Raw genomic sequence first — 27,236 nt, forward strand, 5'->3', positions numbered from 1 at the left:
GCTAGTCCTTTTAAAAGATCAATCTTGGGGCACCTGGGTGGCTCAGTCAGTTAAGCGTCTGACTTCAGCTCAGGTCATGATCCCATGGTTGGTGGGTTCAAGCCCCACATCAGGCTCTGTGCTGACAGCTCAGAGCCTGGAGCCTGCTTTGGATTCTGTGTCTCCCCCTGTCTACCCCTTCCCCCACTTATGCTTTGTCTCTCTCAAAAACAAACATTAAAAAAAGATTAAGGATCAATCTTTAGCAAGACTTAAAAAAAAAAAAAGATAACTCAAAATCAGAAAGAGGAGAAATAACATCACAAAATTACAAAGGATTGTAAGAAATTATTGTGAAAAATTAGTGCTAACATATTGGACAGAAGAAATGGATAAATTCCTAGAAACATGTAACCTCCCAAAACTGAATCAAGAAGAAACAAAAAATTTGAACAGACCAATTATCAGCAAGGAAATTGAATCAGTAATCAAAAAATTTCCCAAAGCAAAAGTCCAGGACCAGATGGCTTCATAGAATGAATTCTACCAAACATTTCAAGAAATGATAATCCCTATTCCCAAACTATTCCAAATAAAAGAGTAAGGAAAGCTTCCAAGTTCATTCTATGAGGTCAGCATTACCCCAATACCAAAACCAGATAAAGACACTACAAAAAAAAAAAAAAAAAAAGAGAGAGAGAGAGAGAGAACACTATAGGCCAATCTCTCTGGTGAACACAGATGCAAAAATCCTCAATGAAGTATTAGCAAACCAAATCCAACAATACATCAAAAAAAAAACAAAAAAACAAAAAAACAAAAAACACACATCACAATCAAATGGGATTTACTCCTGGGATGCAAGGTAGTTCAATATTCAGAAATCAATCAACATGATACATCAACAAGAGAAGTGATCATATGGTTTTTATTCTTTCACTATATGTAGAAAAAACATTTAACAAAGTATGACCCCCTTCCTTGACAAAAGTCCTCAACAAAGTAGGTTTAGAGGGAATACCCCTCAACATAATAAAGGCCATATATGAAAAACCCACAGCCAACATCATAGTGGTGAAAAACAGAGCTTTTCTTCTCAGATCAGGAACAAGACAAGGATATCAACTCTTACCACTTTTATTCAACATAGTAGTGGAAGTCCTAGCAACAGCAATCAGACAATAAAAAGAAATAAGAGGCATCCAAATTTGTAAGGAAGTAAAACTTTCACTATTTGCAGATGATGTGATACTATATATAGAAAACTCTAAAGACTCCACCAAAAAACTACCAGAACTTATAAATGAATTCAGCAAAATTGCAGGATACAAATATACAGAAATTCACTGAAATTCTATACACTAATAATGAAGTAGCAGAAAGTGAAATTAACAATCTCATTTACAATTTCAACAAGAATTTAAAAATATCTAGGAATGCACTTAACCAAGAACATGAAAGAGCTATAGTCTGAAAACTATAAAACACCGATGAAAGAAATTGAATATAACAAAACCAAATGGAAAGATATTTCATGATCATGGGTTGGGAGAATACGGCTTTTTGTTGTTTTTTGTTTTTACTTAGAGAGAATCCTAAGCAGGCTCCAGACTCAGTGCAGAGTCCAACATAGGGCTCAATCCCGTGACCCCAGGATCATGACCTGTGCTGCCATCAAGAGTCAGATGCTCAACTGACTAAGCCACCCAGGCGCCCCAGGAGAGCAATGTTGTTAAAATGACTACACTACCCAAAGCAGTCACACATTTAATGCAACCCCTGTCAAAATACCAACAGCATTTTTCACAGAACTAAAACAAACAATCCTAAGATTTGTATCGAACCACAAAAGACTTCAACTAGCCAAAGCAATCTTGAAAAACAATAAAACCGGAGGTATCACAATCCTAAATTTCAACACATACTACCAAGCTGTAGTAATCAAAACAGTATGGTACAGGCAAAAAAACAGACACATAGATCAACAGAACACAATAGAGAGCCCAGAAATAAACCCACAGTTATGGTAAATTCATCTTCAACAAAGGAGACAGTAATAGGCAATGGGAAAAATACAGTCTTTAACAAATGATCTTGGGAAAACTGGACAGCTACATGCAAAAGAATGAAACTAGATCACGGTCTCATACCATACATAAAAATAAACTTGAAATGGATTAAAGATCTAAATGAGGTATGAAACCATAGAAATCATAGAAGAGAGCACAGGCAGTCATTTCTCAGACACTGGCCATGGAAACATTTTTCTAGATGTGTCTCCTGAGGCAAGGAAAAAAAAAAAAAAAAAGCAAAAACACACTATGGGACAATAACAAAATAAAAAGCTTCTGCACAGCAAAGGAAACAATCAACCAACAAAACTAAAAGGCAACCTACTGAATGGGAGAAGATATTTACAAGTGACACATCCAATAAAAGGTTAGTATCCAAAATATATAAAAAACTTAGAGACTCCTGGCTGGCTCATTTGGAGGACACTGTAACTCTTGATCTTGCAGTCATGAGTTCGAGCCCCACAATGGGTGTAAAGATTATTAAAAGATAGGTTATATATTATACATATTATAAAAAACTTATATAATACCAAAAAAATAACCCAATTAAAAAATGGGCAGAAGATATGAACACATTTCTCCAAAGAAGACATACAGATGGCCAATGGACAAATGAAAAGATGCTCAACATAATCCATCATCAGGGAAATGAAAATCAAAACTACAATGAGATACCACCTCACACCTGTCAGAACAGCGAAAATCAATAACACAAGAAACAGCAAGTGTTGGCGAGGATGTGGGGAAAGAGGAACCTTTTACATTGTTGGTGGAAATGCAAACTGGCACAGCCACTGTGGAAAACAGTATGGAGGTTCCTCAAAAAACTAAAAATAGAACCACCCTAGGGGTGCCTGGGTGGCTCAGTCAGTTAAGCATCCGACTTCATTTCAGGTCATGATCTCACGGTTCATGGATTCAAGCCCCACATCAGGCTCTGTGCTGACAACTCAGAGCCTGGAGCTTACTTCAGATTCTGTGTCTCCCTCTCTATCTCTCCCCTGCTTGTGCTCAGTCTCTGTCTCTCAAAAATGAATAAACATTTTTCAAAAAATAGAACTACCCTACATTCTAGGAATAGCACTACTGGGTATTCACCCCCAAAAACTGAAAACACTAATTCAAAGGGATACATGTACCCCTATGTTTACTGCAACATTATTTACAACAGCCAAACTTTGGAAGCAGCTCAAAGGTCCCTTAATAGATGAATGGATAAAGAAGATGTGCGTATACACTACCCATCCACATGATGGAATATTATTCCGCCATAAAAAATGAAATCTTGCCATTTGCAACAACACGGATGGAGCTAGAGTATGATACTAAAAATAAGTCAGAGAAGGACAAATACCATATAACTCATGTGGAATTTAAGAAACAAAACAAATGAGCAAAGGGGGGGAAACGAGAGACACAAAGAAACAGTGTTCTGCCTATAAAGAACAAATTGATGGTTACCAGAGGGAAGGTGCATAAGGGAAAGGGGGAAATCAGGGATGGAGATTAAAAAATACACTTATCATGACGAACAAAATAAAATGATAAAAATAAAAATAAACCTTACCCACTTAAACAGTCCACAGTAATATATTAACCACAACGGTTGCTCATAAATGCTGGGACTGGGATTAAAATGTACCTAACAAATGTTTATTAATACCTACCAAAGATGGGCTGCCTGCAGGAGGCACTGGAGGTACAGTGATGGCGACACCGTCTCTGCCTCTCAGAAACAGGCCAACCGTCAGACCAACATGTGCCATGAACAGTAACATGTTCAAGGGACAGGCCAACCACCAGACCAACATGTGCCACGAACAGTAACGTGTTCAAGGGACAGGCCAACCACCAGACCAACATGTGCCACGAACAGTAACGTGTTCAAGGGACAGGCCAACCACCAGAGCAGCATGTGCCACGAACAGTAACATGTCCAAGGGACAGCAGCTGTTCAGGAGAAAGCATGGTGCGTTCTTTGTCTGCATCAGTTATAGAAGGAATCACAGAGAAGGTGACGTTTAAGCTGGAGCCTGAAGAATGACGAGTTCTTTGGGGCGCCTGGGTGGCTCAGTCGGTTAAACGACTGACTTCGGCTCAGGTCATGATCTCATGGTTCATGAGTGCGAGCCCTGCATCGGGCTCTGTGCTGACAGCTCAGGGCCTGAAGCCTGCTTCAGATTCTGTGTCTCCCCCTCTCTCTCCTCATGCTCTGTCTCTGCCTGTCAGTAATAATAAATAAACATTTAAAAAAAAAAAAAAAAAAAGAATGACAAGTTCTCTAAGACCAGCAGCGTGAAGAAAGTTGCTAATGTGGACAACCCTGGGTGAAGTTGTGTGAGTCCATGCTGGCCATGAGGAGTCTGAGATTCCTGTGGGAACTGGAGAAGGATATGTCCAGAGAGCAGCATGAGGAGAAGCATGCAGTTGTAGGCTAGAATTCACACAGCAGGACTTTCAGCCAAGCAGTGGTCATTAAAGTATCAGGAGTAAATGAGATCCCTCACCTAGAGGAGACCAACATTTAAGGGGAAGGAGGCCTGTGACTACAATCTAGCAGAGAAGGCCTAAGGTTGGAAAAGGGGACAGAAAAGGGTGACAGCATCGAAACCAAGAGAAGACCGAGTTTCAAAGGGGCCAGATGGGTGTGAAATGGTAAAGGAAACACAGGACCAGGTGTGAAATCACTGGTTGGTCTGGTGAATCGGAGGTCACTGATGAGCTCAAGGGTACATCCAGTGGAAATGACACAGGCAAAAGCAGATATAGGTACACTGAGGACTGAATGAGGGATGCTAAGGAGAGAGGACACCAGACTCCTTTAGAGGAACTTTGTTCTGAGGAGCTAGTGCTAGCTCCAGAGTTAGGATAGCTGGGCACGTGTTTACAGGCTGTGAGGCAAGGGCCAGAAACAGGAAAAGCTTGATGTATAAGAGAAAGGAGGGGTGCCGGACTGAAAAGATCCTAGAGGTGCCTAAAGTAAGTGGATGAACAGCCTAAGAGAAGGGAGCACGGCACTGAGGCCAGGGACAGGGGGATGGTACTTGAGGGGCCGGTGGGCAAAGCTAGGCAGCCCAGGAAGATCTCCTGTCCTATGGCCACCAATTTCCTCAGAACAGAAACAGATTCTTAGGTATCTTAACAGGGGAAAGAACCCTTGCTAGAAGACAGGATGGGTGGGTGGGGAGGTGTAATAGAGGTAAATAAAATACAGATTATTTTGAAGGGAACCAGGCCAGTTAAATCTCACCAAAACCAGGAGAAAAAAAAAAAATCTCTTGTTGCTGTCTGCTTAACTCCCATAGATTTTAATGCAGGTGCCTGTTTGATTAAAAAACATTCTTAAAGCAATTTGGACATTCTGTCATTTACAAAGCAATTTTAACACCACATCTATCAAAACGAATTAGTCTATCAGCAGGCCAAGCCAATTCCAAAGCTTCGCAGACTGTAACATTTAGGACTTAAGTAGTATCCTTAATGATAAATCCAAAATGCATTTTCCTTACATTGCTCTTGTAAACTTCTATTACCCTAGAAAGGAGTAGCAGGGGTAGGAAGGGGATTGACACTTTCTCCTATAGAAACAAGTCTATAAAATCACATAAACATTTAAATACACGTTTTTTAAGGTTTATTTTGAGAAAGAGCACAAGCAGGGGAGGGGCGGAGAGAGAGAATCCCAAGCAGGCCCCACACTGTCAGCAGAGAGCCTGATGCAGGGCTCAAACCCATGAAGCCGTGAGATCATGACCTGAGCCGAAACTAAGAGTCAGAGGCTTAGAGCCACCCAAGCATCCCCGAATCACATATACATTTAAAACTTACATCCGTGAACAAATCATTGCGTGTTAGGAGCAGAGAACAGTAAGAATATATTTTAGCAAGATAATTTCTCAGTGGCTCTAACACAAAAGTTAGCACAACTCCAAAAATGTCTGTAATTTAAAAACTCAGTAAACTTCCTAAAATGCTAGCAGTGTGGCCACCATATTAATCTTTATGCTCCTTCCAACTAAGCTACAAAGAAACTGTTCCAAACCAAGGCCTAAAACCATTCACGGCAACTTCTTTCTCCATTCAAAAATCACAACTCAGAGTCCACTGCTGAGGATGAAGACCTGAACTTTAGAACATCCACCAGGATCTTAAACCATGTGCCTTCAGCGGGCATCCAGGTAGTCAGCACGGGCTGGGAAGGTGTCCAGCGTGACATGCCGAAGAAGCTGTGGCTCCCCTACCAGCACCAGGACCACCCTCACCTTCCCTAGCACTTGTGTCCCACAAGGAGATGAAGCAGCAAACGTTTCATTGAGGGCCGACAACATTCCAGGAATACTTGTCCTGAGCTTTGCTGGCTCATTAATGAGTAAAACCGGGCCTTATACTAGGGGGAACTTATAAATACTGTAGGGACAAGTATACAAATCAATTACTATCCACCGCTCTCAAGAAGTCTGACTTGCCCTCTTCATTCCCAACCTCAACTAGATCCCTCACCATGTTTAGCACACACCAGTCTGCAAGTACTCATGTGGTCATTTCTTTGGCTCTCCTTACACTGCACTCCCTGTAAACTTGAATGGGACAAGGGCCTCATGTCTATTATGTTCCCCATCATATTCCTAGGACCTAACAATGTGCCTAGAACACAGCAGGTAATCAAACGTTAAACAGATAGATGGGCAGATGAATGGATGTGGATTCAGTTCTCTGAGAACAAAGCAATCATGCCTCCCTATAGGAAGGCCTAAAGGCAATGCCTTTAAGTGGGACACCTTTATCTAATAGCAATTAATGAAGGTTCTTTTTAATTTTTTTAATCTTTATTTATTTTTGAGAGTGAGTGAGTGGGGTAGGAACAGAGAGAGAGGGGGACACAGAATCCGAAGCAGGCTCCAAGTTCCAAGCCATTAGCACAGAGCCCAACGCAGGCTCGAACCTATGAACTGTGAGATCATGACCTGAGCCAAAGTCAGACACTTAACTGACTGAGCCACCCAGGTGCCCCTAAGGAAGACTTTTTCTTATAGATCACAGAAAAAGAGACCTTTAAAAAAATCTACTCTAGGATTACTGAGGATTACTATTATTTAACTTGATGCATCTCTAATTTATAAATAAGCTGATATCTATGATTAATAGTTGACTTTAGAAGAAAAAATAAATGAATCCAAATTCACGTGCTGAACAGATTTTTAAAACAAACATTCTTTGGAATCATAAGCTTATTTCAGAAATAAGCTGAAATAAGCTTCGTCCCTGATGTGTAAGAGAAAGAAAAAGACAAGCAATCCCTTAATGCAGCTGATCAGAATGGATCTGAGCCACAGCCTATCAGTATTGTAGTTTTCATCATCACTCTGTGGATATTTTCAACTGCTCTTTCCACATTCATGCAATTCCAAGCTTTCTTTTTAAGGTTAATGAGATTTTTAATGACCAAGAGAATGTTTTCAAGGCACTAACTAGACAACAGTTTGAGCTTCAAAAGCTGGGAGGCTACAGACTATTTTGCCTTGTTTCCTCACCTCCCAGGTCCACTGAGGAAGCTAGGCTTCTAAATTATTTTGTTGTTTTATAAACACTGTAAATCACCTAATTAGACTGGTCCCCATACTTCATAGTCTGTGCCACTAAATGCCCACTCAATACAGCAAATAAATTCTGTAGCCCTTACAACTCTGAGATCCTGGCAAAGACCCTAAAACTTGGAGCCTAAAGGACAGTCATAACTTGCTAAATCTGGCTGGAGATCAAGTTGAATTGCTACTTTTCCTTAGTATTTAAGTTTAAGGTCTATAGAATCGATGTAGAAAATTCCTGGAGAAATCAAAGATAATGAAGTTTGAGGTGCCTGACTGGCTCAGCTGACTAGGCTTCCAACTCTTGATTTCGGCTCAGGTCATGGTCTCACAGTTCATGAGTTCAAGCCCCACATCACACTCCATGCTGACCGTGTGGAGCCTGCTTGGGATTCTCTCTCTCCCTCTCCCTCTCTCTCTCTCTCACTGCCCCTCCCCTGCTTGCTCTCTCTCAAAATAAACAAAAAAAAATAAAAAATAAAAACAAAGATAATCAAGTTCAACAATCAGAGCTTATTCACCTGAGTATCATAAACTCAAAATATGGTCTTTGAGTTCTTAATGGTATTTGAAAAGTTAATATTCAAAGACATCCAGGCTAACTTCATTCAATAATACACATAATATTTAACTGGGTATTATAAAATGTCAGGAAAGTATAGCAGTTTCTCAAAAATTAAGAGTTACCATAGGACCCACAATACACCCAAAAGCGTTAGAGCAGGGACTCAAACAGATAATTGCTCACCCATGTTCACAGCATCATTCTTCACAATAGCCAAGAGGTGGAAGCAATCTAAGTGTCCAGTGACAGGTGAATAGAAAAAATGTGGCATATACATACAATGGATTATTAGTCAGCCTTGAAAATGAAGCAAATTCTGACACATGCTACATGGATGAAACTTGCACACATTATGCTAAGTGAAACTAGACACAAAAGGACAAATGTTGTATGATTCCATTTCTATGAGGTACCTAGAATAGACAAATTCAGAGAGAAAACAGGATAGTGATTACTAGGAGCTGGAGGAGGGAGTGGGTAGTATTTAATGGTTACACAGTTTCTGTTTGGAATGTTGAAATAATCCTAGAGATGGGCAGTGGCAATGGTTGCACAATGATGTAAGTTACTTAATGCCTCTGAATAGTGTACTTAAAAAAGGTTAAAAGGGTAATTTTGTTACGTATATTTTACAATAAGAGAAATTCAGGAAGCATCTGAAATATGGTTCTTATAGTTGTCAAATAGCTTTTCTACTATTACAGTCAAAAGGAACCTAATTATTCAAAATTGACTACATATTGTGATTATTTAAAAAATTCTCAGGGGTGCCTGGGTGGCTCAGTCAGTTGAGCATCTGACTTCGGCTCAGGTCACGATCCCACAATTTGTGGGTTCAAGCCCTGTGTTGGGTTCTGTGCCGACAGCTCAGAGCCTGAAGCCTGTTTCAGATTCTGTGTCTCCCTCTCTGCCCCTCCCCTGATCGTGCTCTCAAAAATAAACATTTAAAAAAAAAAATAAAAAATTCTCAGATACTGCTTTTATGCTTGGTATTATTACAACAATATTTGAAACACACTGTATGCTAGGAATTTGAATGAGAAAAATTAAATGTAATTATGAACATATTTTACAAAATCTAACATAAAAATCCGTAGTGCACTTAGCACTGCTTTCCAATGTAGCTAGCTGCTTAGTGGTATGAGTTATTTTTTCCATTTTTTTTAAATTTAATTTTATTATTTTTTTTAACGTTTATTTATTTTTGAGACAGAGAGCGAGCATGAACGGGGGAGGGTCAGAGAGAGAGGGAGACACAGAATCCAAAGGAGGCTCCAGGCTCTGAGCTGTCAGCACAGAGCCCGACGCGGGGCTCGAACTCACAGACCGTGAGATCATGACCTGAGCTGAAGTCGGATGCTTGACCGACCAAGCCACCCAGGCGCCCCCCCATTATTATTCTTTTAATGTGAGGGAAATATTAAAAATTGAACTATGTAAAAAACATGGCAATAGCAAGAAAATAAATTTTGTCCTCATTCTAACTCCTAGCAGTGATTTCTCTAATACGATCATATTCCTACATGTACGTATGTACATATATACACATATAAATGTATGTATACAACTATAAATTTGGGATAACAATTACACAAATACATTGTTTTAGAAACGCAACAGTGGTAGATTCATACTTAACTTAATGCTGATTTTAGAAATGAAAAAAAAAAAACGGAAAGTACAGAGGTAAAGTTATTTGCCAATAAAGCCAAAACCAGAATCTAGAACTTCTAATCAAGGCACATTGTTATTAAAGCTATACATTTCATAAAACTCAATTCGGCCTCTAAAACTAAAGGCCATTGATTCTAGTTATTGTTCCTGTGTGAACATTAAGAAAGTTAAATCTGATTTATGCCTTAATCCTCTCATTTTTAGAAGCCTTATTCACTAACTAAAAGGCGGTAGCCAAAACATGGCAATTTAAGGAAAACAAATTATCAAGTCTATTTTAGGAGGCACTCACTTCTTTCTTTCAAAAAGGTAAAGTTCAATTAAAAGTCACTTAATTCTTAATTCAATGAAACTTTATAAATTCCTTCCAATAAGACTTTGTGCACTGATAAACAGCCTTGTGTCCTTGGGAGGAGAAATGATAGAGAAGTAGCTAAAATTGTAGTAACACTACAGTTTGTAAACTTTAGTGAGATTTGACATATTTATACCACCTTCTCTATTCATTCTTGTTATACACCCACATGGACTTAGATGCTATTCCACCATAGAAGAACAATCCCACTTCCTGTGTATTTATTTTACATTTGGTTGAAAGTGTTAATCAAAATTTGTGAAAATTATGTAAGCTTCTCGGCCTTGCTTTATGAAATCGTTTAAGCTAACCTTAGGTTGCTACACATTTTATGTGCTTCAATAACCAAGAACCCTTAGATGCAACCCTGATTTGCATTTGAACTGGATAGATTCTTAGAACTGTTAACTACTGTTTCAAACAGTTTGGATCTGTAGAAGCAAAGGGCAGACAAGTCCACACATTAGACAAATCCAGTTTTGGATAGTAAAAATACTCTAACAATGAGCTTAATTGTTACCTTTTAATGATAAAATTCCTTAAATTTTAGATAAAATGTATTTAAATGTTTTCCACTTTTATTATTTCACATTTGAAAATTATCTTCCAAACTTAAATTATGTATATATAATACTGACCCATTATCTACCATATAGTCAGAAGTTTCTCTTTAAAGAAAAACTTTAAATAACAAAGTGAAAACATGTGGTTACTTTCCACTGTCACATGATAGGAAAATGGACAAAGACTGTTTTCACTACATAGGAATTTCCTATTTGCTGGCTGATATGTACAAGAACTCACAGCCAGTGACCTAGTAGTTCCTCTTACTAAAAGCGTAAAAATTGTATGGTGACAGATGGTAACTACACTTATTGTGGTAAGCATAGCTTAATATACAGAATTGTGCAATAACTACGTTGTACACCTGAAACTAATCATTATACGTCAACTATACTTCAAGGAAAAAGCTTTAAAACTACTTCTAATACTTGCCCACCTTATTAGTGGTTGAGATCAGATAAGTGAGGGAAAATCCAACATTTCTAGGGATCAAGAGCATCCTAAAAGATACTTCTATGGCATCGTGATCATCAATATAAACTGCACAGACTGCATCTTTTCTATCACTTCATTAATGAATTCTGGCAAGACTGGTATAAGCTGGTGACTACACTGCTAACACCTGCCCTCTTTCTGGGAACTGGAAAGAACTTACTAGTCATCAATAAAGTTCTGATTACCACTAGACTTGGCTTGAAAGAACTGACAAGGTTCCTAACCCCTTCAAATTTCTCATGTGCACTTGCTACCTCATTCTTTCCTTAAGCTGATTTCTACCTTCTACTACTTTTCTCAGTGAATACATGGAATGTACAATACCTCAGCTTTTTAGCGAGGTCAAGAGGTAAGAAAGGGCCACAGAGTTCCAACCTGAAAAGATTATGATTAAATATACAGATGTTTCTGTAAGTTAAATAAAGCCACAAGAAGAAAAGTTTTAATTTATCTAACAGACACTGCGCCCTGTTATCCCTCAAAACCAAAATAAAACAAAACCAGCTGTATTCTCCTACCTGTTGATTCTAAACATGTATTCCCCTTTGTCCTAAGGGCAGAGTGGGGGGAGCGGTGCTTTTGTAGAAACATCCAGCTGCTCTGAATTACAGGTGTTAAGTACGCTTGAATAATACCGCCAAGACCAGGATTAGCCACCCGCCATAAATTTCCACTGACAAGATTCTGCTGAGATAGTTAGCAAGTGTCATCTGACAAACTGACCTTGGCAGAAGACGACACAGAATTACAGCAACTGATTCAGATAAATCTACTCAACTTGCGGCAGTTACCTCCTGTTTTGACTATCAAATTTCAGTGCTGCCAGGGAGAAAAAGGTGATAAAATTTAAAACTGTTGCTGACACTTTTCTTGTCTCCTGTAGATTGTAGATAGAGCCCCTAGTTTAGAACTAGGGGATGCAGATAAGGTGGATTTTGTAACCATTCTGTAATTATCACAGAGATCTTTAAAATTTTCAGCTGCGGGACGCAGAAATTATACCTACAATACTGGCTGCATAAAATTTGTTGTTCTCAGGGTTAGAACGCAAACATTGCTAGCCCTCAAAATAAATCCATAAAATTATTTTCCAAATGCTTAGTAAAGAGGTGAGGATATTCCGAACTCTATCAAGAATGCAACAACTACAATACTAAGGCTTCAGGGAAAACGCATCACTGATTTTAGGCATTACCAGCAACTATCCACAAGAGCCTAGTAACTAAATGTGCTAAATTCGAGCAGTCTCCGCTTAATATCACATTGCCAGCAATTCAACTTCACAATATAGTCTGCATAAAGCAACAACTTTGACAACGAAAAACTAATATTAACTAAATCAGAATAACCCCTTTAGCGCCTTTTGCCAATCAATAGGGCCACCAGGCAAATGAATCATTGTTTCTACTGTGCAGCTGCAATCTTTCATACTGTCTATCCCTTTGATAGTCTTCCATGTTGGTCGAAGTGACCACGAGGTACACTGAGAGAATGGTCACATGGACAGCTCGTGACTTCCACTGAGAATCAATCCTCTCCTCATGGTAGTAGGAAACTAAAAGTTATGATGCACACATCAGAGTACCGAGAAAGCACACGGCCGATGACCTGGTAGGGAATGCATGTAGCACTAGCACAAGTCGTTGCACCCCGAGGGGAAGTGCAACAAACGCCAGCATCTCGCTACTTTTAACAACTAAGTTCGCTGCGGCATTGGAGAGCCGGCGGCCACACGGTAGCCGAGCCAGGGGTGGGAGCCCAGCATCGCCACGACTCAGTCCTCGGAGACGCGCGCGCGACGCCCGCGCACCCCCCACCAGGGGAGGACAGATCTTCCCCGCGCACCAGGCAGGGGGGAACGCGCTCGCACAGGAACCAGGCACGGAAACTGACCTACGCGGTCACCCGGGCTCCCAGAGCTCCCGGGGTGGGGGCCACGACCGCAGGCTTCCCCACGTCGATGAAGCGGCCGTCACCAACTCTGGCTGGCACTACCGGAGGACTCGCGGCCCCGCGGAAGGACTGTCTCCCGAGTCCCGGAGCCCGGAACGGGGCGGAACGCGAGACAGTCAAGCGCCACTCTGCGAGGTGACGCCGCCCCTCCCCGCCGCCCGCGTCAGGAGCGCGCGCGCGCGCCCGGTTTATTTGCGCGGGGCCCGTGCAGCACGTGACCGGCGCGCTGGCCTCTAAGCGTGCGGGTAGCACGCCGAGGCCCCGCCCCCGCAGGCCCCGGGCCCAGGCTTTGCCACTGGCTGCCGGGAGTTGCAGAGGCTCGTGCTTTTCTCCCCAAACCCCTGACTCAGAAGAAAGGGTGGGCCTGATACCTACGAGCTGTGGCGGGGAGAGAAATGGCCCCCTCCCCGGCCGAAGTGAATATAAATACTGGGTTCAGGCTCTGGAAATTTGTCAGTAAACAAATACATCACACAGATGCCCACGTTTTTTCTTTCCTTGACTTTACCCGAGGGAACTTAATTGGCTTTGTGAATTGGCTACACCTCTTTTTCTTTTCACGTGTCAAAGGATGGGCTTAAAAGGCCATACAGGTGTAACTGTTACAAGATAAATACCAGCGAAGGATGCTTAAAGAGATGAGGATTTACAAAGTTTCCCTCATCTCCTCCCCCCACCCCGCCCCCGCATCAAAAAATCTTTCATGAAGAGTCAACCTCTTCAGACTCCATTCTAACAGGTCTAGCCAGAAGCCTTAATTACGCCGTCTTCAACATGAAAGTTCAAACTCTAGTATAATTACAACTTTTAAAAAATTATGCTTGGGGCGCCTGGGTGGCTCAGTCGGTTAAGCGGCCGACTTCAGCTCAGGTCATGATCTTACGGTCCGTGAGTTCGAGCCCCCGCGTCGGGCTCTGCGCTGACAGCTCGGAGCCTGGAGCCCGTTTCAGATTCTGTGTCTCCTTCTCTCTCTGACCCTCCCCTGCTCATGCTCTGTCTCTCTCTGTCTCAAAAATAAACGTTAAAAAAAATTAAAAAAAAATTATGCTTAACCAAAACAAAGGGAATTATGAGCATGTGAAAAATCTTCCAACTTTTTTGTATTTTCCAATATATTTTATGAACCTTTTTGTAATGAAAAATTAGTAAGTAGGTATTATTTTTTAAGGGGCTGTAGTTTTCCTGTCAATTCCATTTTGAAAACATGTATTGAGAACCTATTATAGGCCGGTTGGTCATTGCGCTACATGTGATACATCTTTTGGCAGATTTCTTAGAATGTTTTTAGAGAACACCAGTAGCCTTGCTTGTATTTCCCAGGCTAGTATCATCTCTTATTAACAAAAAAGGCACTTGAGTAGCACAATATTTCAACTGCAAAGTGTGTGGTAACTGAGGCAGTCATATTTTCCTCACAAAGAACATCAGGATTTATTTTCTAAGGATACTGAATTATCTTCCCAGCCAAAATAAAAATTGACCATTGAAATAATTTTCCACAAAATTATATGAAAGGCTGCATTCTCGCTATGATATTTAAATGCTTAAATTTACTACTCTCGTTTTTTTTTTTCCGATTCACTGTACTCTCTTGAGTTAGTAAATGAAAACAGATCCTAGCCAAATAGGAGGATGAAGGTAATAGAAGGTAATCATCATGTTTACTAATAAAAGAAGTTCCAATCTTGGTAAGATCACTAATTTTTCTGTATATTTACAGGAGTCTCTTTGGTATTTATATAAAGAATCTTTAGGAAAAGGTATCTCTTTGGCATTTTTATTGCCGACTAGTAAGATGAAAACACAACAAAGGTGTTAACAATTCTTACTGTAGAACACTGCTGTCCAATGGAATTTTCTGCATGGAAATGTTGAAAATGATGGAAATGTTCTATAATTCTATCTTGTCCAATATAGTAGTCACATGAGCCTGCTGAACTCTTGAAATTTAGCTAGTGTGACTAAAGATCTGAATTTTAAATTTTATTAAATTTTAATTAATTTTAAGCCACATGTGGCTAGCCACTACCATACTGGTGAGTGCTGTTCTAGAACAACAAAGAAATCACTAAATTTCCCCAACCATGGTATCCTCTTTCTTGAGAAAACGTTTGGCAGATACAGAACCTCTGGAAGCAATAATTTCTCCAAACTCTTTTCTGAGCTTTTGAGAAAGTAGGTATTTTAATTTTACAGACAGAGCACATTAAAGTGACTGTATCATGCATAGCTACAATGCGTGTAAACAGAAATAGAACTGGAAGCTCTAGATGTATGGCAGGGGCTTTGGGAGTAACTAAGCCTTTGCCCTGCCATTCCCATGCCTGTCTGACCCAAATGAAAAATTTAAAAAAAAAAGAAAAGAAAAAGAAAAGGTAGCTATTGTTTAGGCCATGATATGCTTCAGAATTGCCCACTGCCTGGTTCACACGAGATCTACCTGGTACTCTTTCGTTTGCTTGATTCAATAAACTTAAGAGCCCACGGCTTTCTACCCCTGTTCTCCTCCCCACATCCCAACTATTCCCTCCAGACTACAGTACCTGACGTTTGTATCCCTGCAGTTTTGTCTTAAGCCTGAAACACCCCAGAATGCACTTGGTGCATTCCATGTTTTAAAAACACTCTCCTGGTGCTGGTGTGACTTTGAAGTGCTGCAGGAGCACACTAAAGGCTTGTTAAATCTTATTAAAAGGAGGATTTTATAGACCGAGGCTTTGGGGAGGACTTTGGGTAATTACTGCCTGGAATGCTGAAAAAGTAGGTCAGATGTCATCAGGCAAATCCAGATCAATTGTTGAGTTGGGGGAAATTAACCATCCTCTACACCTACATATTAAGTACTTTGTAGTTATTATGAACTCCAGACCATAAATGCTATGAGGTCATTGGAGGTTTTTCTCTCTTTGTGATTTGTACCATTACAGTTTATTTAACAGCTAAAATAAGGGGGTGGTATATTTTCAGATATTAAATTACTTTTATCTAAGACTTCATTCCGCACTTAACCCTCTGTTCCTAGGGGTGACAAGTTACAGATGGCTACATAACTCAACTTCCACAAATGATTGATTTTGCTGGGTCTCCACACAAGAAGCTTAGAAAGGTCCCCTATACCTAGAGTTTATTGGTTGCAAGCAATGAGCCCTGACCCTGGCTACCTGAAACAAATAGGGAATGCACTAGAGTATCAAAGAAAGCTGAAAATCTGGCCTGGCAAGGGCAGGACTGGGGCACTTGCAGGGATTACAGCAGGAGGAGCTAGTCTATAGCTTTTCCAGGAAATAAGAGTAAGTTCTGATTATTTTTGTTTTCCTATCCTATCTTCAGAAGAGGGAAATTTAAGAAAGAGAGGGAGAGATGGACTTTGGGCTCCTTGGCTGACAATCTCACAAGATTACCTTCCATAGGAGAAGTAGCTCCTCACCTACACACACACACACACACACACACACACACACACACACACACAGGGGGGGGGGGGAGAGTGTCCTGGTGCAGTGCTATAACCAGAAGAAGGGCCAATGGTTAATGGGCAGCCACCATCACAGAAAAACCCTTTATAGCCTCTTTTTTTTTTTTTTTTTTTTTTTTTTTTTTATCAAGCCCTTCTCTTTCATAGCTTGTGACATAAGCTCCTTGGGCAATATTTCCAGCTGCACCTTTAGCCCTTAGCTCTATTCATCATGAGTAAACCCTGTTTTTCCATCCAGTGTACCTGACAATTAAATGCTACCCCTTCTTAGAAGTCACAGAGCTTGGGGACACCTGGATGGCTCAGTCAGTTAAGTATCCAACTTTGGGTCAGGTCATGATTTCGCAGTTCATGAGTTTGAGCTCTGCTTTGGGCTCTGTACTGACAGCTCAGATCCTGAAGCCTACTTCGGATTTTGTGTCTCCCTCTCTCTCAAAAATAAAAAAACATAAAAAAAAAAAAAAAAAAAAGAGGAGCGGCCAGGTGGCTTGGTTGGTTAAGCATCCCTCTTTGGCTCAGGTCATGATCTCACAGTCCATGAGTTCAAGCCCCACATCAGGCTCTGTGCTGATAGCTCAGAACCTGGAGTTTCAGATTCTGTGTCTCCCTCTCTCTCTGCCCTTCCCTCGCTCATGCTCTCTCTCTGTCTCAAAAATAAATGAAAACATTAAAATGAAATAAATAATTAAAAAAAAAAAAGTCACAGAGTCTGCCCCACCCAAAGCCCTGTTTTGAGAACTTGCTTATGCAACCTACTATCCTTGGCTCAGCAGAAGATGCAGGGTCAGGGGCTAACTGAATGGTACCTTTCTATTAGGTTTAACAAAGATCTGGTAGATACTCTCTGCCCAGCAGAAAAGGTCTTTACTGAGTAGCATTAAACTATCTAGATTCCCACTGGGAGTATTTGACCATGAAAGTATACAAGTACATTCTTTAGCCAGGGTACATGCATAAAGGCATAGAGGTAAGTGAAGGCAGAGAATAAACAGAAACCATAGGATGGCAAGAAGGAGAGTAGAAAAAGTTGATCAGAAATAGAAGCAAAAGTGGAGAGAGAATCAGAGACCCCAGAGTGCGGGAACACTAGAGTAGGGAGAGGCTCCTTGCTTGAGAGGGCGCCACCTGCTGGCACAGTTGTATCTTCAACATCCTTTCAGAGCCACAGAGGTATTTTTGCTTTCAACAAATCCTGCTCTTTACCGGATGAAACCTGAGTGCTGCTCTATTCCTTGAACCCAGAAAGAGCCTAATATATCACTCCTACCCCCTTCCCTGCATTCAGCTCTCTTGTTCTTCATCTCTAGCAAACAGCCCTGTCAATACCGCCTTTCTTTTCAAGAGCCACCTCTTCCTTCAGGGTCTCTACTCCTCCTTGCTCTTCTGAGCCTTCTAAAACACATCTATCTCTTAGGGCACCTGGGTTAAGTGTACGACTTCAGCTGAGGTTGTGATTTCACAGTCCTTGAGTTCAAGCCCTGCATCAGGCTCTGTGCTGACAGCTCAGAGCCTGGAGCCTCCTTTGGATTCTGTGTCTCCCTTTCTCTCTGACCCTCTCCTGCTCATGCTCTGCCTCTCCCTCTCATAGAAATAAATGTTAAAACACACACACACACACACACACACACACACACACACACACACACCTCTCTTCCAGATCCTCACTAACCTCCACTATCTGTTCTGAGTCACCTTTCAATACCTGATACAGCCAGGTCCAAGGCCCTACTCTCGATGAGTTGCCATAGCATGAAATACAGTTCATTTACTGAAATCATGAAGATCTCAGCATGGGGATTTGACGGACCAACCTTTGGGCCTGAATTGTAAGTGTAGATCAAATCACAGACTCCTGGATCTTAGATTTGGAAGAGCCATCAGAAATCAGCTAGTCTAACCACAAACCTAAGCCACGTTGTCCTCAACCACATTCTAAAGAAATATTTCCCCCAGCCTCAGGCTGGGGAATTCATGAACAGGCAGATCACTGTTTCACAGTGCAGCTCAATTCCCCCCCCCCCCCGCCCCCCCAATATTACTGTTCAAAGTTCCTCCTGCTGAGGCAAATGCTGGCTCCACACAGCCCTCACCTGTTGGTCCTCAAGATAAAGCCGAACCTTTTAATTCCCTTTTCCCAAGCCATTCTTCTAAAAAGCTTAAAGATACGTGGGGATCAAAGAAGATGATAGGTAGGGTAGTTTTTTCTGAACTTTAAAATACACTACAGATGTACAGTATTATTCTCTCCACTACTGTAAACGCTTTTCACTCTTCTTCATACCCAAAGAAGGAAGATTCCTAGACTTCACAGTGCAGCTTGAGGGGGAGCAGACCATAGCACCCAGAATGTGCCACTTTGGCAGGTGGATATTTTCAAGTTGAAGACAATGGGGATCCAGAAGATTCAAGAAGAGATTTTTACTTCCCTCTTTAAAAAAAATTTTTTTTAATACTTATTCGAGAGAGAGAGAGAGAGAGAGCGTGAGTGGGGTAGGGAAGAGACAGAGGGAGACACAGAATCAGAAGCAGGCTCCAGGCTCTGAGTTGTCAGCACAGAGCCTGACGCAGGGCTTGAACTCACCAACCGTGAGATCATGACCTGAGCCAAAGTCAGACGCTAACCAAATGAGTCACCCAGGTGCCCCTACTTCCCTCTTAACTGCCTAAAATAATTTAGATCAGGAGCATGTACCAGGAAAGAGAGCTGTTACTACAGAGAACATTTTATATCAGAAAAGACTTATCTGCATGGCATGGAAAACATTTGTTTACCAAATATTTACCCTTTCCATCTTAGGAACTCTCTTCCTCCCCTTTGAAGCCCCAGACCCCTACCCACTTCTCCTTGGCTCAGGATGCTAGATAAGCCTCAATCACCTGACTGCAGGGGAGTCTTGTATTTTTATGGGGCTCCAGTAAGTACAAAATTTGTTTTATGTCAACTGAATTATTAGACCAGCCAGAGAACCTAGAAGGGAAGAAGGGAAAAGCTTTCCACCCCTACAAGCTCAAACCACTCCCCCTGCCCCCACCCCAACATGCTTGCTGTTGCAAGTTCTTCTTGAGGAAAATGCTGTCTCCACACTGCCCTCACCTGTTAGGATTAATGATCCTTTCACATTTAAACACAACTAGCATGAGCTGCCTTGATTTTTTCTAGGCTTACATTCCCAGATGCTCCAGCCCGTCCTCGTGTTCCAACTGGCCATGGCATTGTGATACAGTTTGTACTTTGCTCTCTTAAAATTTAGTGCCTAGAATTAAGCAAATCACATCTGTTTTTAGGAAGCTAAAGAGTATCTTATCTTAACTAATAGTTAAGTCCTATTAGATCAACTTTGCTAAACCTAAGGCCTTTTTCCCATCCCTAAGTCTCCCTGACCTCTCTACTGCCCTCTGGTGGTAGCTAGTTTTTTCTCAACTAAGAGAATTGGAGAGAAAAGAGATTGGAGGAAGGGGCAAAGAAGAACAGCAAAAATGTGATACATTTATATACAAATTCTTGGCCTCCTGAAGTTTACAATGTAATGTTGGAGGCAAAGTATACAATGGAAACCCAACAAAAAAGACAAGCCACAGTAACAGCCCCAAGGATTTGGGAAGACCAGATCAGTGAGGACTAGAATGAATAGAGAAGACATTTAGAAGTGGTGGCATTGACACTCAGCCTCAACTTTAGAAACCCCAAGAAGCGGGAAATGAGTGCCTCCCACATAGTAAATCTGAAAGATGCAGCAAGAAAAAAACATGGGAGTTTCTTCTGGGCAAGAGCTTACTCTAGAAGCCGACTTACGAATCACCCTCAAATATCTGTGATAGGATTACCAGTGGAAAGAAGATTGGGATAATGACATGTAAAGACTTACCAGAGCACAGAATGTGTCATTCATTGTGGATTAACTCGTTTATTCATTAGTCAGTAGATACACATTAACTTCATAAATGACATGATTTTGTGAGGGAATACATGCTCTCCACTAGGACAGAAAAGATGCCTTTGACAATAGCCTTGCCTTCAGGAATTTAACAACCTACTAATGCAGATGAGACAATATAAGACTTGTAAGCAGGTGTACCACATACGAGAATGAGGAGTCATAAGAAAAGTTTAGATAAAGGACAAAGAAGAGGAAAGCTTTGTTTTCCAGCTGGGACTATTAGTGAATGCTTTACAAAGAAGATGTCTTTTGAAGTCAAGTCATTAAGAGGGACAGGATTTGAAGCTGTGGAAATAGTTGGGGAAAGGGCATGTTAAAGCTGATGAAACCATCTGAGCAAAGCCGGGGGGGTGGCATACAAGATAGCATAGGGCCTCACACGGAGTAGGCCATGCTGCAAGTGGGTGAGGCTAAAACGTGGAGAATTCTCAGCTCTGCCTACCAGTCTCCTCTCCTCCCCTGGACGCTCTGAGCTGGAGCTGGAGGGGCAGAGTGGGGAAGAAGACTTTGAGATACTCAAGGGTAGGTGACAGGTAAATGGTCGAAAGCTCGGAGGTGAGGCCTGGACTAAAGATATCAACCTGCCAATGTCTGTGCAGAGGCAACTTGAAGCCACGAGGCTTGCAGGGGAACGCCTAGGGAGCAAGAAGAACAGAGTGGAATAAGAGGGGCAAGGGCTGAGCTTTGTCTCCTGCCCTACCTCACATCCCTTACGCCACCCGTACCCCTGAGCTCTCAATAGATGACTTCACCTCCAACTCTACCAAGGAAACAAAAGCCATTAGATGAGAACCCCCTGGAATTCTTAACCTCTGGGCCAAAAAGCTTACCTGCACCCACACTCTTTCTTACGTTTCCTTTCTGTTAACGTGTCAAGGCCAAGGGCCTGCACCTGTGTTCGTGGCCCCTCCTTCTCCCCTCCTCAGCACCCTCATCCCATCAACTCCCTTTCTCCTGGATCTTCAAGTGCTCTCACAGTGCCCCTGCCGCACAGGGCGTCTCTAACCTGTGCCATCCTTTGCAAACCTACCTGCCAGAGAGTAGTATCCTTTCTCTCTCTCTTGCTTCACAGTTAAAATTAAACTCCTTGACAGCGTGGTCTATAAGGACTCTCTCCATTTCCTCTCTCTCTCTACTCTCTGCACTGCCACTTCTGTTCCCGCTACTCCACTCAACAGGCTACCACTGAAGACCCCGAAGTCCTCCTGGTTGCAAAACCCAATGGACTGTTACTACTCCTGACTTTACTTGATCTCTGGCAGCATCTGACACCAGTGGCCCTTTCCCACCTCCTGGGAATGCTCTCTTCCCTTAGTTTCCCTGAGCTCCTCATCCTTGCCCCTTTCCTTAAATGTTACAAATTCTGCCCTAAACACTACCTCTCCTCGTACCCTTCCTGGGTTAGGTCATGTGTTCCCTCTGGATGTTCATGTCTCAAACCTGTAACTGGGTCCCAACATTACACCTGAACTTCTGACTCACACACCAATTCCATCAAACTCAGCATAACTAAAAGGGCAATTTGTCCTTCCCCACCCCCCTACCCTCCAGGCTGCTCCCTTCATATTCATTCTCTTTCTCAAGTGGCAAATATTTTTGTCTCTCTCCCTCCATTTTCCCCAAACTACCTTTTCCTCTCTCCACCCACCCCCATACCCAACCCTAATCCATTTTGTAGTCAAAGTATGTTTCCAAATTTTAAATCTGATCAAATAATGCTCTTAGAATTCTGCTCTGCCTTTTAATTGCTTTGGGATGTAGTCCAAACTCCTTAGCACCACAAAACCCCGCAACGTCCTGATTCATGTCTCATTATCACCGTAGCGTTTTACACTTCAGCAATCATGAACAACTTTCAGTTCCCTGTATTGACACAGTCTCTGATGCTTTCAAACCTTTGCCCATGTTTTCTTGTGCCTTGAACTCTCCTCCCCAGCTTCCTCCTTCTGCTGAGGCTTATGTTTCACACAATCTGAGTTTAGAAATCACTTCTAACTCCCTTTGCTGACTCGTTATGACTGGATTATGTGCCCCTCTTATAGGCTTTCTGATTTACTGTGTACTTACACCCATGACGACATTTACTACACTGTGCTACAAAGGCCTCTTTATTTATCTATGTCTTTCACCAAATTAGAAGTATGCTAAAGGCAGGGAGTGTCTTGTTTACTAGTTTCCTCCCTTTATCTAACACAGTGGATAGCACACATTAGGAAATCAATAAATACTTGTTGAATCAATGAATGAACTGGGACTTTACGTCTAAGATATTTTATCCAAGGTGGGAGGCAGTGTAATGAAATGGAATATACACAAAATTAAGCATCAGAAAATCGGGATTGAATCCCAGTCCTCTGCCACTTAACCAGGTGTCTACATGAACAATTCATGTAACTTCTCTGAACAGAGAGCCGACCAGAGGCAGGGCACTGTACTAGCTGCCGACAATGCAAGGATAAAGAAAAACATAGTAACGGCCAAGTCCCAAACTGCCAAGAAAGCCAAGCCCCAAACAGTGTATGGTAGAAGGGAGGGGGAAGGAAAGAGCATTCCAAGCAGAGGGGCTGACAGGTGATAGGACAGCAGATAAGCAATCATGTGCCTCATTGTGGGAAGTGACAGTGGTCCAGTAAGGCCACGTCTAAGGTGCAGGCCAGAGAGCTGGAGAGTTGGGATGAGGAGAGGAGACTGGAGAAATCCATGGGAATTACATCATAAAGGGTCCTTTACAATGTGTCATAGAGTTTGCGATTCATCCTCAAAACCATGGAGTTAAAACCTAATAGTTTCAACACTGGATGTCTATCACAAAGAGAAAAGTCTGGTGGCAACACGGAGAAAGGGTTGAATGGCAGTGATGTGTGAGGCAAGAATACCAGTCACAAGACTGTTGCTGTAGTCCAGTCAAGAGATCACAGTGGCCTGAACTTTGGCAAGAACTGTGAGGATGGAGAAAAGAAGAAGTTAACCGATTGTTGGAAGATTCAGGTGACAGAACAGAAAGAGCGTGGTGATCGACTGCACAAGAAAGAGTAAAGATGGCACATTTCTGGTGCAGACAGTTGGCCTACAGGGCGTCCTCACTGACACAGGTGATACAGAAGATGGGAAGGCTTTGGGACAGAGGACTGACACGACCCAAGTGATGCTTTAAGGGAAGGGTCCTGTCAGCAGGGAGGAGGATGGGTAGAAGGGTCTGGAGTCAGGAAGCTGAGCTGAGAGGTGCCTGCCATAGTCTGAAGTGAGATGAGAGAGCCTGAACTAAGATAAGCAGTGACAGTAGAAGGGGACAGGGCATCACAATAGGCAGGGCTTGGCAATTACAGTGCACAGCCCTGCAGCACCTCACCCCCAGCAGAGTAGAGAAGGGCATGGAAAGGACTGAGGTCAAGAACACACAGTCCAGAGCAATCAGTCAGGGATTTGGAGCCAAGGAAAGAACAAAAACAGGTGGGTAGAGTGGTATAAACTGCATGAGGGGGACTGATCTGACTGTCTCTGAAAACCAAGCAGAATTGAGCCTTCATTCAGTAGGAAAAGACAAAACTTTAAAATATTCCAGGGCATGTGGGTGGCTCAGTCAGTTTGAGTGTCTGACTCTTGATTTTGGCTCAGGTCATGATCCCAGGGTTGTGGGATTGGGCCCCATGTGGGGCTCCACAGTGAGCATGGAGTCTGCTTAACATTCTGTCTTTCCCTCTGCCCCCTCCCCTGCTTGCACAGATACAATCTATCTAAAGATAAAAAAAGAAAATAACTTTAAATTCTTGAACAAAGCAGCATTTAAGGAATAACACCAGATCTAGAATGCGGAAAGGTGGAAACAGGACTTGAGTGAGGACAGAAAAGATAGAAGCAGCAAGGAGACTGCAGTGATCATTTAAATAAAATATAACCCTCCGAGAAAGTGGTTATGACTGAGGAAGGACTTAAGATATTTGACTCCTTTACCGTGAGGCGTAAAGGAGAGGAAGCAACTGACATACAGCCATGGCACATAACACGTTTTGTTTATGTGTTTACCTCCATCAGACTCTGGGCTTCCTGAAATCAGAAAGCATGTCTTATTTATCTTTGTATCTTTATATAGTGCATTTTATGGCTCAAGACCCAGGCTTGCAAATATTCCAAAATGACCAACTCAATGAATAAATAATTGGAATGGCAGGGTAAAGTAGTCCCCCTTGTCTGTGGATGCCTGAAACTACAGACAGTACCCAACCCTGTATGTATTACGTTTTTTCCAGTACATACATACCTATGATAAAGTTTAATTTGTAAAGTAGGCACACTAGGAGATGAACAACAATAACTAATAATAAAATAATTATAATATACTATATAGAAGTTATATGAACGTGGCCTCTCAAAATACCTTACTGCGCTGTACTCACCCTTCTTCTTGTGATGATGTAAGAAGACAAAATGGCTGCGTGATGAGGTAAAGTGAGGTGACTGATGCAGGTAACTGTGACATAGCACTAGGCCACTAAAGTATTGACCTTCTGATGATATGTCAGAAGGAGGACCATCTGCTGACCGCAGGTAACTGAAACCATGGAGAGTAAAGCTGCGGACTAAGGGGAGATTACTGTATACATGAAAACAAGATCGTTCAGGGAAGGTTTTGAGTTTGGCTGTGAAATTTTGAGTTTAAGATGACACCCGGGGGGCCTGGGTGGCTCAGTCGACTTCGGCTCAGGTCATGATCTCGCGGTCCGTGAGTTCGAGCCCCATATCAGGCTCTGTGCTGACAGCTCGGAGCCTGGAGCCTGCTTTGGATTCTGTCTCCCTCTCTCTCTGCCCCTCTCCTGCTAATGCTCTGTCTCTCTCTCAAAAATAAATAAACATTAAAAAAAGGTTAAGATGACATCTAAAATATCCAATTACATGAATTATAAATAATATAAATGCCTTACAGGTACTTAAAGAGGAAGTGCTCAGAAGCTCAACAGAGAGAACAAACCTGAAGGGAGCCACATTAGGGAGTCATCAGTGTTAATTGTTCCCCTCGGCCCCCTACAACCATCTGACATCTGAAACAAATAACCACTGAAACCTCAGGGGCTTCATATTATAGTGCAATGTGGTCACGATAGAGCCCTGCTCTGAGCACTCATTCAGAGATCCACGTTTCTTCTATTGTGAACATCACCACCGTCAATGCACAGACTCCAGAGTCACTGAAAGCAAAAAGGGGCATAGAGGATGGTACGGGAGGTTTTATGGATGGGGCCGACAGTGGTCTGCCGACCTGGTATTTGTTCTCTCCTTGGCTCCAAACCCCAAATTATGTTTTATTTATTTTTATTTTTAATGTTTATTTCTGAGAGAGAGAGAGAGAGAGAGTGTCAGAATGCAAGCGGGGGAGGGGCAGAGAGAGGGGGAGACACAGAATCTGAAGCAGGCTCCAGACTGAGTTCTTGGCACAGAGCCTGACATGGGGCTCGAACCCATGAACCGCGAGATCATGACCTGAGCTGAAGTAGGACTTTTAACTGACTGAGCCACCAAGATGCCCCTACCAAATTCTTTTTTAAATGTTGATTTATTTTTAACAGAGAGAGAGAGAGGCAGACAGAGGGGGACAGAGGATCCCAAGTAGGCTCTGTGCTCACAACAGAGAGCCCGATGAGGGGCTCAAACTCACAAACCATGAGATCATGACCTGAGCCAAAGTTGGACTCTTAACTGACTGAGTCACCCAGGCACCCCTCCAAACCCCAGACTGATGGTTGTTCTGGCCTGTCCATTTGCCTCTCAATGCATTCTCTGCCCTTCTCTACTCTGCTCTGTGTACTAGGATAGCAGTAGTGGGAAGGAGAGAGAATGGGTATACAAAGGAGTAGTTGGCAGAGAAATCTGCTTGGCATTGTACAAAGATCATGCTTACTGGCCCTACACAGGTGTGACATGAATCATTTTAGATAACCAATTGTAGGTCACAGAAGGTAAGAGAGAAGAAATATTGGTTTCAATACATTTAGAAAAACTATGTAAGAGGCCTAGAGTTTTGTTCTAACCACACAGCAGAGTTTTGCTGAGTTTTTAGATGGGAATGCCTCAATGGTAAGAATTGAGTCTTACTAATACTCATATCTCCAGCAACCATAATGAACTTTCCACATAGCAAGCAGCAAAAAATACTAAGGTGGAGAATGAAACTTCATACTGTTTTCTGTATGAAACATTGTGGAGATGTTTACTGTAAACGTTTATTACACAGCTCTTTACACTCTATAATAATGTTATAATGATATAACAACATATTATAACATAACCTAAAATAAACATATTTATTAAATGTTTACTATGTGCCAGGCAATATCCTAAGCTCTTTACATAGATGAGATCATTTTGTAAATTCTTTTTTTATTTACTTTTTATTTTTTTAATTTTTTTTAATGTTTATTTATTTTTGAGACAGAGAGAGACAGAGTGTAAGTGGGGGAGGGACAGAGAGAGAGGGAGACACAGAATCTGAAACAGGCTCCAGGCTCTGAGCGGTCAGCACAGAGCCCAACACGGGGCTCGAACCCACGGACCGCGAGATCATGACCTGAGCCGAAGTCGGATGC

General features: G+C 42.0%; 1 protein-coding gene across 3 annotated transcripts in view; it reads right to left on the reverse strand.

Moving 5' to 3' along the window:
• OSBPL1A (oxysterol binding protein like 1A) overlaps window positions 1–27,236 on the reverse strand; it is a 277,900-nt gene that overhangs the window by 239,934 nt on the left and 10,730 nt on the right. Inside the window, exon 1 of one of the 3 annotated variants that reach the window (XM_025931211.2) lies at window positions 13,186–13,411. The exons of 1 other annotated variant lie outside the window; for it this stretch is intronic. The gene's annotated coding sequence lies outside the window, so the exon portion shown is untranslated. Of the gene's footprint in view, window positions 1–13,185; window positions 13,412–27,236 lie in introns of those variants that run through there. One more of the 3 variants, XM_086682634.1, reaches the window with a different exon arrangement.

The sequence above is a fragment of the Puma concolor genome, chromosome D3 (genome assembly GCF_028749965.1).
Source record: "Puma concolor isolate L17-30 chromosome D3, mPumCon1.1.hap2, whole genome shotgun sequence".
In the NCBI taxonomy this organism is placed as follows: Eukaryota; Metazoa; Chordata; class Mammalia; order Carnivora; family Felidae; genus Puma; species Puma concolor.